At 43.5% G+C, this 12,358-nt stretch overlaps 1 pseudogene; it reads right to left on the bottom strand.

Moving 5' to 3' along the window:
- Positions 1 to 262: 262 nt before the first annotated feature.
- LOC138828956 (pre-mRNA-processing factor 17 pseudogene) lies at positions 263 to 1,906 on the bottom strand (annotated as a pseudogene).
- Between the last annotated feature and the right edge of the window lie 10,452 nt (positions 1,907 to 12,358).

Genomic DNA, 12,358 nt, shown 5'->3' with positions numbered 1-12,358 from the left:
GTCATATGGGGATAAATACAAACTGCCCAGCAACAAGAATGTCAATGGTCATTCTTTGTTTAAATAACACCTATAAAGAACAAAATGAAGTTACAATGAAATGCTATGAGCAAATTTACAAACTTTATTTGAACTATGGTTCTATTACATAAGGCCATACAAGGGATACATGATACATCAAGTTGTCATCTAACATTTAATAATATAGTTAAACATGACTTTGTATCAACAACGATCCTAGGTAATTGAAGGGCTATTCCCATTAATCCCACAATTTGATGAGACCATCCCACCCACATGTGATAACTTTGGAAGTTTCATGAGGAAGCCACACTGCACCGATGCACACCTCATCATGGGCTTTAAACCGACTGTACAGTTTTGTAGTCTTCCAGTCCCAGATGTTTAACTTTCCATTTCCATCTCCTGAAATTACATAGCTCATGTCTGGTGAAAAGTCTATCTGACAAGCATAGCCTGCAACCATGTGGCCCTTAAAAACTTTTTTCTTATTTAACCTGAATCTGTTCTGTGCTCCAAAAATTAAGATTTGGTTGTCCATTGACTGGCATGCTAACCATTTTCCATTTGGAGACAAAGTTACTGCAGGCATGGAATGCATGCTGGGCTCTGCTATGTACTTGAAATCTACAGGGATACCCCACTCCCAAACCCTAAGGCTCTTATCATCAGATGTGCTCACAAATCTCCTACTCTCATCCACAAAGACAATGGCATTGACATCTCCCAAGTGCCGGTCATATTCTTGGACAATTTGTCCACTTCGAATGTCCCACTGTACAATCTTTTTATCAGACATCCCAGCCACAAAGAGATTTTGCTTATCTTCATCAGGATTGAATTTGACACAGTAGGGCACTTTCTGGTTTGTAAACCTTGATAGACATTGTCCTGTCTCCGTGTCCCAGAGTTTAAGATATCTGTCATAGGCTGCACTAAGAAACTGTGTTCCTGCAGTGTTGAAGCAGATGTCTCTCACAGCTTTGCTGTGACCAATAGCTGTTCGCAGACAACGCTCGTCTCCATAAACTTCCCAGAGCTTAATTTTACAATCCATGGAACAAGACAGCAATAAATGGCCAGAGAGAGGAAACAATCTGACTGCACTGACTCCCTTTGTGTGTGCAGACCACACATGAATTTGTTTTTTGGGAAGGTAACACTTTTCAGGCAGTACAGATGACCTCAGATTAACACCAACATCTTGAGGTATGTGAAGGTAGGACCTCCCTTGATAGTCGTACATATTTTTAACATGGAGGATTGTTTTCTCTTCCCCAGGTTTCTCCTCTTCCTGCTTGCCTTTTTTCTGCCTCTTTGCTGTGATTTCATCCAATTCTTGTTGCTGTTCGTCTGAAGGTTTAGCTACATCTTTTTCATCCACGTATTTTGCCCATGGTCCCGAGAAACCATCAATATTAGATGCATCATTTTCTTTGAACCTTTTCCTCTTTGCTGTTTTCTTCTGGCCAGTTTCAAATACGGTTAAACCTTGATTTTTTTCAGCCTTCTCTACAGAGCCAATATACTTAGCAGACACTTGGTGATTAGCCAGTGAAGGGTCTAATGCATAACCATATGTAGCAAAAGTTCTTCTTTGCTGTTCGAACATGAAATGATTGATGTGAGCTGGCTCAGCATATCCAGATAGCATATTTCTAGGGGCAGCCATTTGCTGTGTTCTAAAGGGATTCTCTGGTCCAAATTCGGGAGCAAACATAGTCTCATAGGTAGGATTGTACCGAACTTCTTTCACAGCAGGGTCAAGGTAAACTCCAGTCTCCAAATCTTCCTTGACTGCCACCTTGGGAGCTAAGACCACCGCCAATGCCAGCCAGGGCTTGGCTGGAAAGTCCAAGTTTTTTGTCCCACTGCTGGATGCCATCTTCACACAGAAGTCCAAGATGATGCTTCAAACAAAGGCAACAAGCAGTAGCTCAACCGAGAACCTTATTTCCTTGGTTCTAATGCTCCAAGCATGAGCAATTTTCAGTCTAACTTGTAGCCATGAATTAAAAGCAAGAGAAGGAAGTCTAGACCCTCTTCCAGTACCAGGTCATTAGAACCTACAAATCCAAGAGAAACCAAAGCATATAACTTAAGGCTGTGTCTCAAATTTTGGTCTTATAAAGTGCCGAGTCTCGTGTGGATGGCCGGAAGGAACTTACCGCAGAAGACCACTCGGACCGCATCCCCGGAAGGAGGTTTATTTCCAGCGGAGCTGACAAGGCCACCTTCCCACGAAGGGAAAAGGAGAATGGCTCCAGTCCTCCAGAAGACTCGTATTTATTCAGTGCTGGGGAGGAAGTGGGAGGGGCCCCATCTGCCCCACCTGCCCCAGAGGTAAACTCATCAAAGACCCAGCTTAGGTCTGGGAGGGGCCTTTTCCCACTTACAGAATCAACTTACTAGAGAGGCCAGGAAAAGTACTTCACCCTCGTTTCTGTGACATCCTATGATAAACTAATTCTGGAAGAGTAAACATTGGTGTGGCCACCAAAACTTTCTGGCACACTATTTGATGCTGACTCAGTGTTTTTTTTGTTTTTTTTTTTGTTTTTTTTTTTTAGCATCTAAGTCTTTATTAATGAGAATTTTTAAAAACATCCATAGCAATGGGAGAGGTGAGGTTGGAGGATGAGGAGAGGACAGGAGGAGGACTTTTCTACTGGTAGTAAAGTTCCAGGTTCATTCCATCATGGATTTCATAATCCCCCAGAGACACATGGTCCTTGAAAATCGTGTACCATTTTTTAAGGACAATTTTGTTCCAACGGGTGCCAGTTTGGGCAGCGATTAACTTCTTAAGGTCCCCGATGGTGTCATCGGTGTTGCACTTAACGGGGACTTTCTTCCCCAGACGGTCGTTGCAAACAAGCTCGATCATCCTGGCGGGATCTCGAATCTCGTCGAACCTTCTTCTGATGCCACAAACTCCTCACTGGAAACGCTTTGGTCTCGACCAAAGGAAATACTGGTGAAACCGGAAGCGGAAGTGACACACCCGAAGTACCGGTCTCCTTTGTGTCCGGGTTGCCTGCACCTGGCCAGTTCTTTAAGGTTCCGGTGTGGAAGTGGAAGTTGAGGGTGACTCAGTCTTTTTAAGAGAAGGGAATATTCGCTTCAACTCGGCTAAAGTGTTTCAGTCTCAAATTTATTCCTAGTTCCTAGATAGAACCTCATACTAAGGAAAATAACTGCCTTTGACAGAAGTTGATATCTGAAGAAACTCCAGCTTGAGTGCCTAAAAATGATCTAAAATGGATAAGGATTCAAAGATGCAAGAATGTTACTGACTACTCACTACTCCTTGGTTCATTGAATCTACTAGGTTTATAATATGACAGTCTTCCATGCTCCTTCAGGAAACACTGCAAAGTCAAGTCTTGCTTAGTGATGGTTTTATCTCAAATTTGTATTGATGAGAGCAGAGTAAAACTCTTCATGAAAAGGTGGAATATCAGTAGTGTTGTATAAAGCATGCCTTTAGCAGCACCCCATGCACACACAGCAAAACAAAATCTAAAGCAATCAGAATGCCATTGCTAAAGCATTATGGTGGGCTCAATGTCTCCACTTCGAATATAAACTTGATTAAGCATCAAGTCAAAAACTGTGCTTCACTTTTAAAAAAATCATTCTTACATATTGCAATATTACAATTTGTACCCTAACAGACCAAGGAAGCTGACATTTAATTTTTTTTTTTTTTTTGAAAAGTGGCCATGAAGATCGATGGAGTTGAAATTTGACACCACCAGATCACTCTGGTTTGAGATTGGAATGACCTGTCAAATTCTTGAGTCTAGAACATGGAAATAGGGAAATGAAAAATTTGCCAGAGTTGACTGTGATGAATGGACCACATCTGCTGTTGAAATTTTATCTTGTGATAATTGATACTCATTTTCAACCGATGCTACCTTTCCCTTTATCTTCTGCCTGAAGTTCTGTCTGGGTTAGGTGCCTGTGGGGATAACCTAATAGCATATGCCACAGGATTGAGCTCCTGACTATGCTAAAGTTGACTGAGCAGATAATGAGGATCATCTACCCAGTTGTCCAAAATGAGGAACCCATCACCAAGTGCTTCCTGTGTGTGTTTTCTGACCTATTCCCATGATATAGTGGCAACCTGAATAGCAAAGAGATTTCTGCCAATGTACTCTCTTCTTCCTTTGCCTCTGATTCCCACTGTGAGTTCAGATCCTGGTAGAGACATTCCTCTCCTTCAAGGAACTAGAACCTCGGGTCATTGCTACTCTGCACTTCTTAGACTATTGGGGGCCACGTGTCTTTTTCTGAAGGACTGTGCCAATATCACAGGACTGTTTCCAGGGTTGGGTTCTTGGTACTGTTTTAAAGAGAACTATAACATCTAGCCAGCTTGTTGACCTATTTCTGGTAATCTGGTAGGACCAGTAGCTCCCTTGATCACATACCATTTGAGTCACAAATCAAATGGATTTCTTAGTCTGAGACAGTTAATTTCAACTAAAGAGTATCTTCTGGGTTATCAGAAAGAGTAGTAAGGCAGGACTCGGCACAAATAATTTCTAATTGTAAATAGTTCTTCCAGGGTGAAAAAGGGATCTGCTATTCAACTTATCCCTGTTCTCAGGTCGCAGGACCCCCACCAAGAAGACCACCGAGAGTCAGACTTTATAGCTGTTTTAAGGTTTTATTTAGATGGGCTGCAGCTCGGGCCTCGTCCTACACTCCGACACAGCAGAGCCTAGGAGAGCCCAGAGCTAAAGATTTGCAGGGCTTATAGGAGAGCACCGAGCTAAAGATTTGCAGGGCTTATAAAGGCACACAACCAACCAGGTATTTGGATTACCGCCATGCATTGCTCTGCTAGACAGAATTTGCTGATCTTAAACAAGCAACAAGTGGTCACTGCCTCAAGACTTTAACCCTTCAATCCCCAGGCAGCTTGTCAATTCTCTTGAAGAATGATCATAAAGTTCATTATTGAAATACAAGTCTTGCTGCTTTCAAGGCCAAGTAGATGGACAGGTCTGAGTGAGAAAGTTCATGCTCCTGGGTCTGTGTGGCCTGCGTTTGAGTCACCATGAATGGGCCATTTGAAGCATTATGTATCTGAAAATTTGGACTGTAGATGGACAAGAGTCTGTTGTTCTTGGATGTCTGAGTTCTCACACACAGATGACTTTTTGTGACTCCTTAAATAGCTCCACCCACTTGTCTCTTGAGAGATCTCTTTGCATCTAACCATCAATCTCCTTCCTCTCTGGCATCTACCCAGATAAAAGCTATTTGCCTACAAATTTTCAGATGACTTTTAAATCATCTCTCCAGAATCAATTAGAATCTACTCGAGGACAGAGATCTTCCTAACTTCATTAGCAGCATTGAGTTGCTGCTCCCTGTGTGACTATAATGTCTCAACCATGATTTTGCAAAGATGACACTTAGTTGAATCACATTTGCAAATTAGCTACCCCAACCCCACCGAGGTACTGACTGGGTAGAAGAGAAAGATGGGAGGGAATTAGGGGAGACGCCTGGACTTCCTCCATCCTCCCGTTCCGATCCTTGCTCACCGCATCCACTAACAGGGTAGTTGAGATCTCAGGGTAGAATTGCTCTAGAGAAAGCACCCTAGTGAGCCTCTGCCGATGCTTTTCTGAAGCAATGATGCTCTTCATGACTCGGAGGGAAGCAGAGCATTGCTAATAACAGTGCAAGCTCGCATTTCTAGAACGAATACTGGGATATTGATGGTTTTTAGCTATCATGCTCAAGCTGTTTTCTAGCCACCCTGTGTTAATAAAGTGTTAGCCCTTTATAGTCCTACTATAAACAAACTGAAAGCCTTTTAATGATGGAGATGCCATGATCTTCTCAGAAGGCTACAGTGGAGCCTTCCCCTTGGGCCTAGGCTCTAAGGTGGAAATCATGTGTGGGGCCTTGGTGTTCTTTCTTCTCCTGGGCCGAGGCATGGGTGCCAGAACCCACCTCAACCCTGCTGCCTCCCCTTTCCCTGCCCACATCCATAGGGCAAATATACATTAGTGCCTGTAAACAGGAAATTTACCTGAGTTGGGGACCTGAGGAACTGGCTCTGACTCTGCTGTGAGGGGTAGAAATGGGGAGATCCATTGCTGCCTCAATGTCATGTTGGGAAAAGATGTCACTATTCATATTTTGAAGCTGAGTGACAGTGTTCTACCAGCTGACAACTAGATTTTGTGCTGTTTTCCCATGTTGGTTAAACATGGAAAGATGTTTCTCTGTGGTGATCGTGGCAGAAGGCAGGTGATATCTGCCCTTACCTGCTCATGTTCATGTGCTCTCAGGACTACCTCAGTCTCCATCCTGGATTAACTGCATCCATCTTGAAGGATACAGTTGAGGTCACCCATTCTCTTTTCATGAGTCTGTACCTCACCTGATGTGGCCAGCTCTAGTCATAACCACTAGCCATCCAACGCGAAGCCCCTAGTGTCTCAGATGTTGGGCTCAGAAATGATGCAAAGAGCATGACTTGCTTGTCACTTGTTAATGTCTCCTTTATACCAAAGATGGCTCACTGGTTTTCTTGGATTGTAGAGAAACAGTGATAAAAACAGCTGAGTATCCTACGGCCTTTTTTATTAGAGATTCTGTGGACAAATGGTCTTCAGCATAATCAAGGTGTGCTGGAGCAATGTTTCCAAATGTGGTGTGTCTTTTCTACATTGGATGAAAATGTCACCAGTTTTGTATTCCTTTTCCCATAGCAGGGGAGGAGGGAGGCCAGATGCAGCAGCATTCTGCCTTGGAGATGTCCCCAATGCCATGAGTGACTACAATCCAGAAATCCTCATCAGTGAACATGGCTTAGTTTTTCCCTGCCATCTTCATAGTGGGTACTTTGGTTTCTCAACTCATGAATAACAAGAGTAAGATTTTCAGAAAAAAAATATAAAGGCTTATCCTGCTGTGTAAAATGAGGGGCATAATGCACACTGCTATCTTGAAGTACATCCTTCAGTAGAGGGTGGGAAAGGGGACAGACTTCTAAACACAAGCCCAGCTGTAGAAGCTTCTAGATGGATGTACTGAGGCATGACTTGGGGCTCATTCTCTGATGGTACTGGCATTCATGTCCAGAACTGTTTTCTTGTTGTCCTGAAATGTTCCTTTACTCCCATGGTTGAAAGAAGGTGTTGACCTTTCATGTAAAAGATGTAAAGAGAGATGTAAAAGAGTTCCCACAGGTGGGGAAATATGGAGAATCAGCATCAGATAATGGAGAGAAAATGGAAAATTCTCTAAACAAATTGGTGTCACTGAAAGCAACTTGGTTCATAAAACTGAGTTACTGGGCAAAGGCAATTGTGAGAATATGTAGGTGTCCCTGTTACATTTTGGCAGGTAGATACTTTGCTAGAACAGCCAGAGAACTTGCTATCTCCCTCCCCTTTTTCTAAACCAGATCCAATTAACATGGTACCACCAGAGAGAAAGGATTAGATTGGTGTTCTAGGGTGTGTTAAAGCAATCTGTAGTCTAAACAGGGATGGAACGGGAACTTTTGCTGTTGTCTCTCCCATGGAGGTATGAACTACCTTTGAATTTTATCAAGGAGGGTGGTAAAGAATGTATGTTGACTCTTGGAGCACATCTGTGGCATTTGGTACTAAAGATAGCTATCAAAACAGCTACCTTTTAGAGCTGCTACTTGGAAGGGAAGAGAGCACTATGATCTTCAGTATATTATTTGAAAACTCAGGGCTGAGAAGATAATACTTGGGTGTTATCACAACTCTGTGCCTTTTTGATCCACCAAACTGGCTGCTTTGAACTGTGACTCTCTGGCCCTTGTCCTGGGGGACTATGATAGGGTCTCTTGGTATGTGTTTCCATAGCCTCTTTGGTTTTTCTCAGTGTACAATTACAGTAAATGACTACTGAAGTCTCAGGAAGGTTAGGGATAATGCTCATTGTATACCTGTAGACAAACTCCTGAAGAATTTGTCTTTCAAGGAGATTTAGATCCGTGAAGCAATGGGCTCTTGGAGGTTTTGAAATCTGGTATAAATCTAGAAGTAAGATAAGAGGTGATAAGCTCTCATCAATGTGGCTGCCTCCATCCTTCCCACTACCTCATCCATGCCCTGGTTGAGAAGTCAACCTACCCAGCTAGCAGCCCTTTCTCATCCCTAGGAAGATAATGGGCGTAGGAGCCATCAGAGACCCTTGGTAGGTCAAGACATGCGGGTGACTACATGACTTGCCGCCTGCTATAATTACATTGGCCTAGTCTCTGGAGGTTGTGCCAGCCAGCTCTGATCTCTCATCGCTGCGGACACCAGGAAACCTGGTTCCATAGCTTCGTCTCCTAGTGTCATTCTTGACCTACAGAGGACAGCCAATGCTGAGCTTGTAACTGGCTCTTCACTAGTGTTCCTTCCTCCCTTATGTTCACTAAATGTGGTGTTTCAGAGAGGAGTCCTGAGCTGTAGGAAGGCCATTTCCATGAGTCCTTTCCAAAATATGAAATCCTTAACCATGGGATCCAGTCTTGGACACAGTCAACCCCTTTACAAAATCAAGGTCTACTTCCCAGGTGAGGATAGGCCATGCGAACTTCTCCACGAGTAAGTTATTTTCTTCGTGAAGCTGGTGTCATATTTCCCTCTTCAAGCTGCACAGGAAATGGATCCTAGACCTTTACCCTCAGTAAGAAGAGCAAAGATCTTGATGACAAAAAGTCTTCTGCATTTTCTATCCCTAGAGAGGGCTTAGCAAGTCCTCAGATCATGATCAATGGCTCTCCATTTGTAGAAGGTGGAGGGGCTTGGTTTTGCCATTTCTGGGTGCTTTGAGTGAATTCTCAGTCAATGTTCTTGGATTCATCTGCATAGACTAACCCTGACTTTATGTCTCAGTTTCAATCCTTTATTGGCTCCCTGACTTTTGTCATGGAGACCTGCTAGCATTGTCTATTTTGCCTTTTGTTGTAGTTCCAACACAACTGAAGTCCAGAACCTAAAACCTTTTAGCTTTAAGACTAGCTTAAGGTTAGTTTGGAGACCTTCCTGGTGAATGGGTTAAGCCTTGAGTCCACTGAGCACTGGCCACTCAGAACCTCTGGTCATTGCTGACTTCCAAAGTAGTTAGCAAGTCTCCTCCCACTCCACCAAACTTGGAATTACCAGTGGACATGGCTGTTCATGTATTATATGAGAGATTGTATAGCCCATTGCCCAAGTGTTTCCTCTTCAGTGGAAGTCTTGTCCAAACATGCCAAGGTGGGTCTTTGTGGTGCTACCACATTTTGCCACTCTTTAACCTCCAGCATTGAGATGCTTGATGCCATACAACTGCCTTAGGTCTAGAGAGCTAATTCTGAATGTTCAGAATTGTAACCTTTGCTTGCTTGAAAGCAGAATTTTTTTTTCTTTAATCTACTAGTGTTCCATTGGCGTGGTAGAGTTACCTCTAAGTAATCTTAACAACTCATCTAGTTGTGAAACAGTACTTTTGGTTGGCCTTGATGTACTAACCTATATTTCTTCTTGGGGAGCACCAAACACTTTAACCAGTCCCTGGGAGTCATCATGAGATATTCCTGTCATGATCTGGAAGGAGACTGATGACTTCTGCCACTACTCCCCCTAGCTCCAGAGTTGCCATTGCTTTTTGTCCTTGAAAGCAGAATCTTAAAAATGGCACGACAGTACAAAGTGTTCTGTTTGGGGATTAATTTCCACAGAGCAAGAGGTAAGGGAGTTCGGTTGCCCAAGGATAGCATTATACAGTTCCACTACAGGCAATGGAAGTAAGGGAGTTCAGTTGCCCAAGCATTGCGTTGTATGGTTCTACTACAGGACAATGGGAGCTGGATTCCACTGAAGTCCTCTTGAAGAGTGTTGGAGGCTCAGCTGGAAACAGTTGGAAACTCAGGAAGCAGGGACACTGATCTAATAACTTTCATAGTCTATTGTTAAAGACTATTGCTGTTTTGCCTGACAGCTATTCTAGACAGGATATTCTAGTATTATACCAAGGTCGCAGGAACCCCGCAAGAAGACCACCGAGAGTCAGACTCTGCGGCTGTTTTATTTAAATGGGCTGTAGTTCGGGCCTCTTCCTACACTCATACACAGTGGAGCCTCGGAGGAGCGCCCCGACTAAGGATTTGCAGGTCTTATAAGGGCACACAACCAGGTGATTTAGCACCACATGTTGCTCTGCTCCAATGGTCACTGCCTCCAATACTCTCACCTTTCAGTAGTGGAAGCCGAGCTAGGATATTTTTCTTTAAGGGAGAAATTAATCTCAATTTTTGTATATATCACTTTTAAATATATTGGGACCCATAAAACTTTTGGAAGTTGGGCTCACCCATTCTGAGCCTTGCTCACCCTCTAACAGGGTAGAAGGTAGAATACTGTAGAGAACTCCTCTCACTGAGTCAAGTACTCTATCTAGACTCTGTGCTTTTTTCTGAGATCATGCTTTCTCTGGTCAGTTCCTGAGTTTGCAGGAAATGATAGGTGAATGTGAACAGGGGAAGGGATCACATGACCAGACATCAGAAGCATCTGCTCTACCTGGTTTACTAAAACCCTCAGTTTTAAGAGAGGCCACCTCCCAAGTCTTCTCCTCCTTGTTGTTTCATAACTTTCTTATGGCAACATTGACCATGAAGCCTTTCTTCATTTAAAGAAGATGTGAAATTTGCTCTCTGAATGCTGTAACTATTTCCACAGAGCTATTTGCAGCTGGACTTCAGTTTTGGTGTACGGGGAGTCCTAAGAGACCCCATGGAAATTGTGATCTAAGGCAGCCTTACTAGAGAGAAGAATTGAAGGAGTATCTTCAATGTGTTCCTGACCTCCCTTTAACTGAAGCAATTCTCTATTTTCCAATTAGTAGAAGCTAAGGAATTGATCCTGCCTGCACCAGGAGTGGAAATGACTTACTAGAGGGCCATTGTATAGAAAACCTTCTTTGCCATTGGCCTGTGAGCTATGAAGAAGTTGGTTGGTTTTGCTGTGGGGAAACTCCACAAAGAGAAAGAGAAGCCACTGCTAAGAAGACAATTGTGAGTCTTTATTGGAGAATTGGTTGACTGCTGGTGGTGGTCTCTTGTCCCAAAGAACAGAAGCCCTGGATGCAGCTTATAGAGCCCCCAAACCACAGCAGGTATATGGAATTTATCCTAACAAAAGGAGCAGCAGCAAAGAAAACCAGAGAAGGGCATTTCAGCTGAATAAAGGTGTTAAATATAAGCAAGAGCAAATTTAATGTGGACATAATCAAGGACCAATTATCTAAGGGAAGTCAGACTTCTCTAGACTTCAAATTTTATTCTTCATGGCTACGCTTGGTGATTCGTAAGCTTACAGTAGAAAGAGGCCTTATAACTTACAAAGGTGTAGAAATGGCCAAGATTCTGAGGTCCAAAGCGCCTTCTAACTGCTCTTGGAGAGTAGTAAAATGGAAAGTGATCAAGAGGTATGATGTTCTTTTTCACCACCCCCCTCCCTCTGTAAGGTACTGAAAGTCAGACAGCAAGGTGAGGAAAGATGGGAGGGAATTAGGGGAGACGCCTGGACTTCCTCCAAGCTCCATCCTCCCGTTCCGATCCTTGCTCACCGCATCCACTAACAGGGTAGTTGAGATCTCAGGGTAGAATTGCTCTAGAGAAAGCACCCTAGTGAGCCTCTGCCCATGCTTTTCTGACGCAATGATGCTCTTCATGACTCGGAGGGAAGCAGGGCATTGCTAATAACAGTGCAAGCTCGCATTTCTAGAACGAATACTGGGATATTGATGGTTTTTAGCTATCATGCTCAAGCTGTTTTCTAGCCACCCTGTGTTAATAAAGTGTTAGCCCTTTATAGTCCTACTATAAACAAACTGAAAGCCTTTTAATGATGGAGATGCCATGATCTTCTCAGAAGGCTACAGTGGAGCCTTCCCCTTGGGCCTAGGCTCTAAGGTGGAAATCATGTGTGGGGCCTTGGTGTTCTTTCTTCTCCTGGGCCGAGGCATGGGTGCCAGAACCCACCTCAACCCTGCTGCCTCCCCTTTCCCTGCCCACATCCATAGGGCAAATATACATTGGTCCGTGTAAACAGGAACTTTACCTGGGTTGGTGACCTGAGGCACTGGCTCTGACTCTGCTGTGAGGGGTAGAAATGGGGAGATCCATTGCTGCCTCACTGTCATGTTGGGGGGGAAAAGATGTCACTATTGATATTTTGAAGCTAAGAGTGACAGTGTTCTACCAGCCAATGGTTTTTTTTTTGGATTCCCACTTTGGGCTGAATTTCTGTATAAATATTAAACCTAATCTTGCTGATCTTTCATCTAT

Source organism: Dipodomys merriami, unplaced genomic scaffold (genome assembly GCF_024711535.1).
Source record: "Dipodomys merriami isolate MVZ:Mamm:240054 unplaced genomic scaffold, mDipMer1.0.p SCAF_169, whole genome shotgun sequence".
Lineage (NCBI taxonomy): Eukaryota > Metazoa > Chordata > Mammalia > Rodentia > Heteromyidae > Dipodomys > Dipodomys merriami.
The sequence above is the reverse complement of the archived record's forward strand: the minus strand, read 5'-3'. Positions and strand labels throughout refer to the sequence as shown.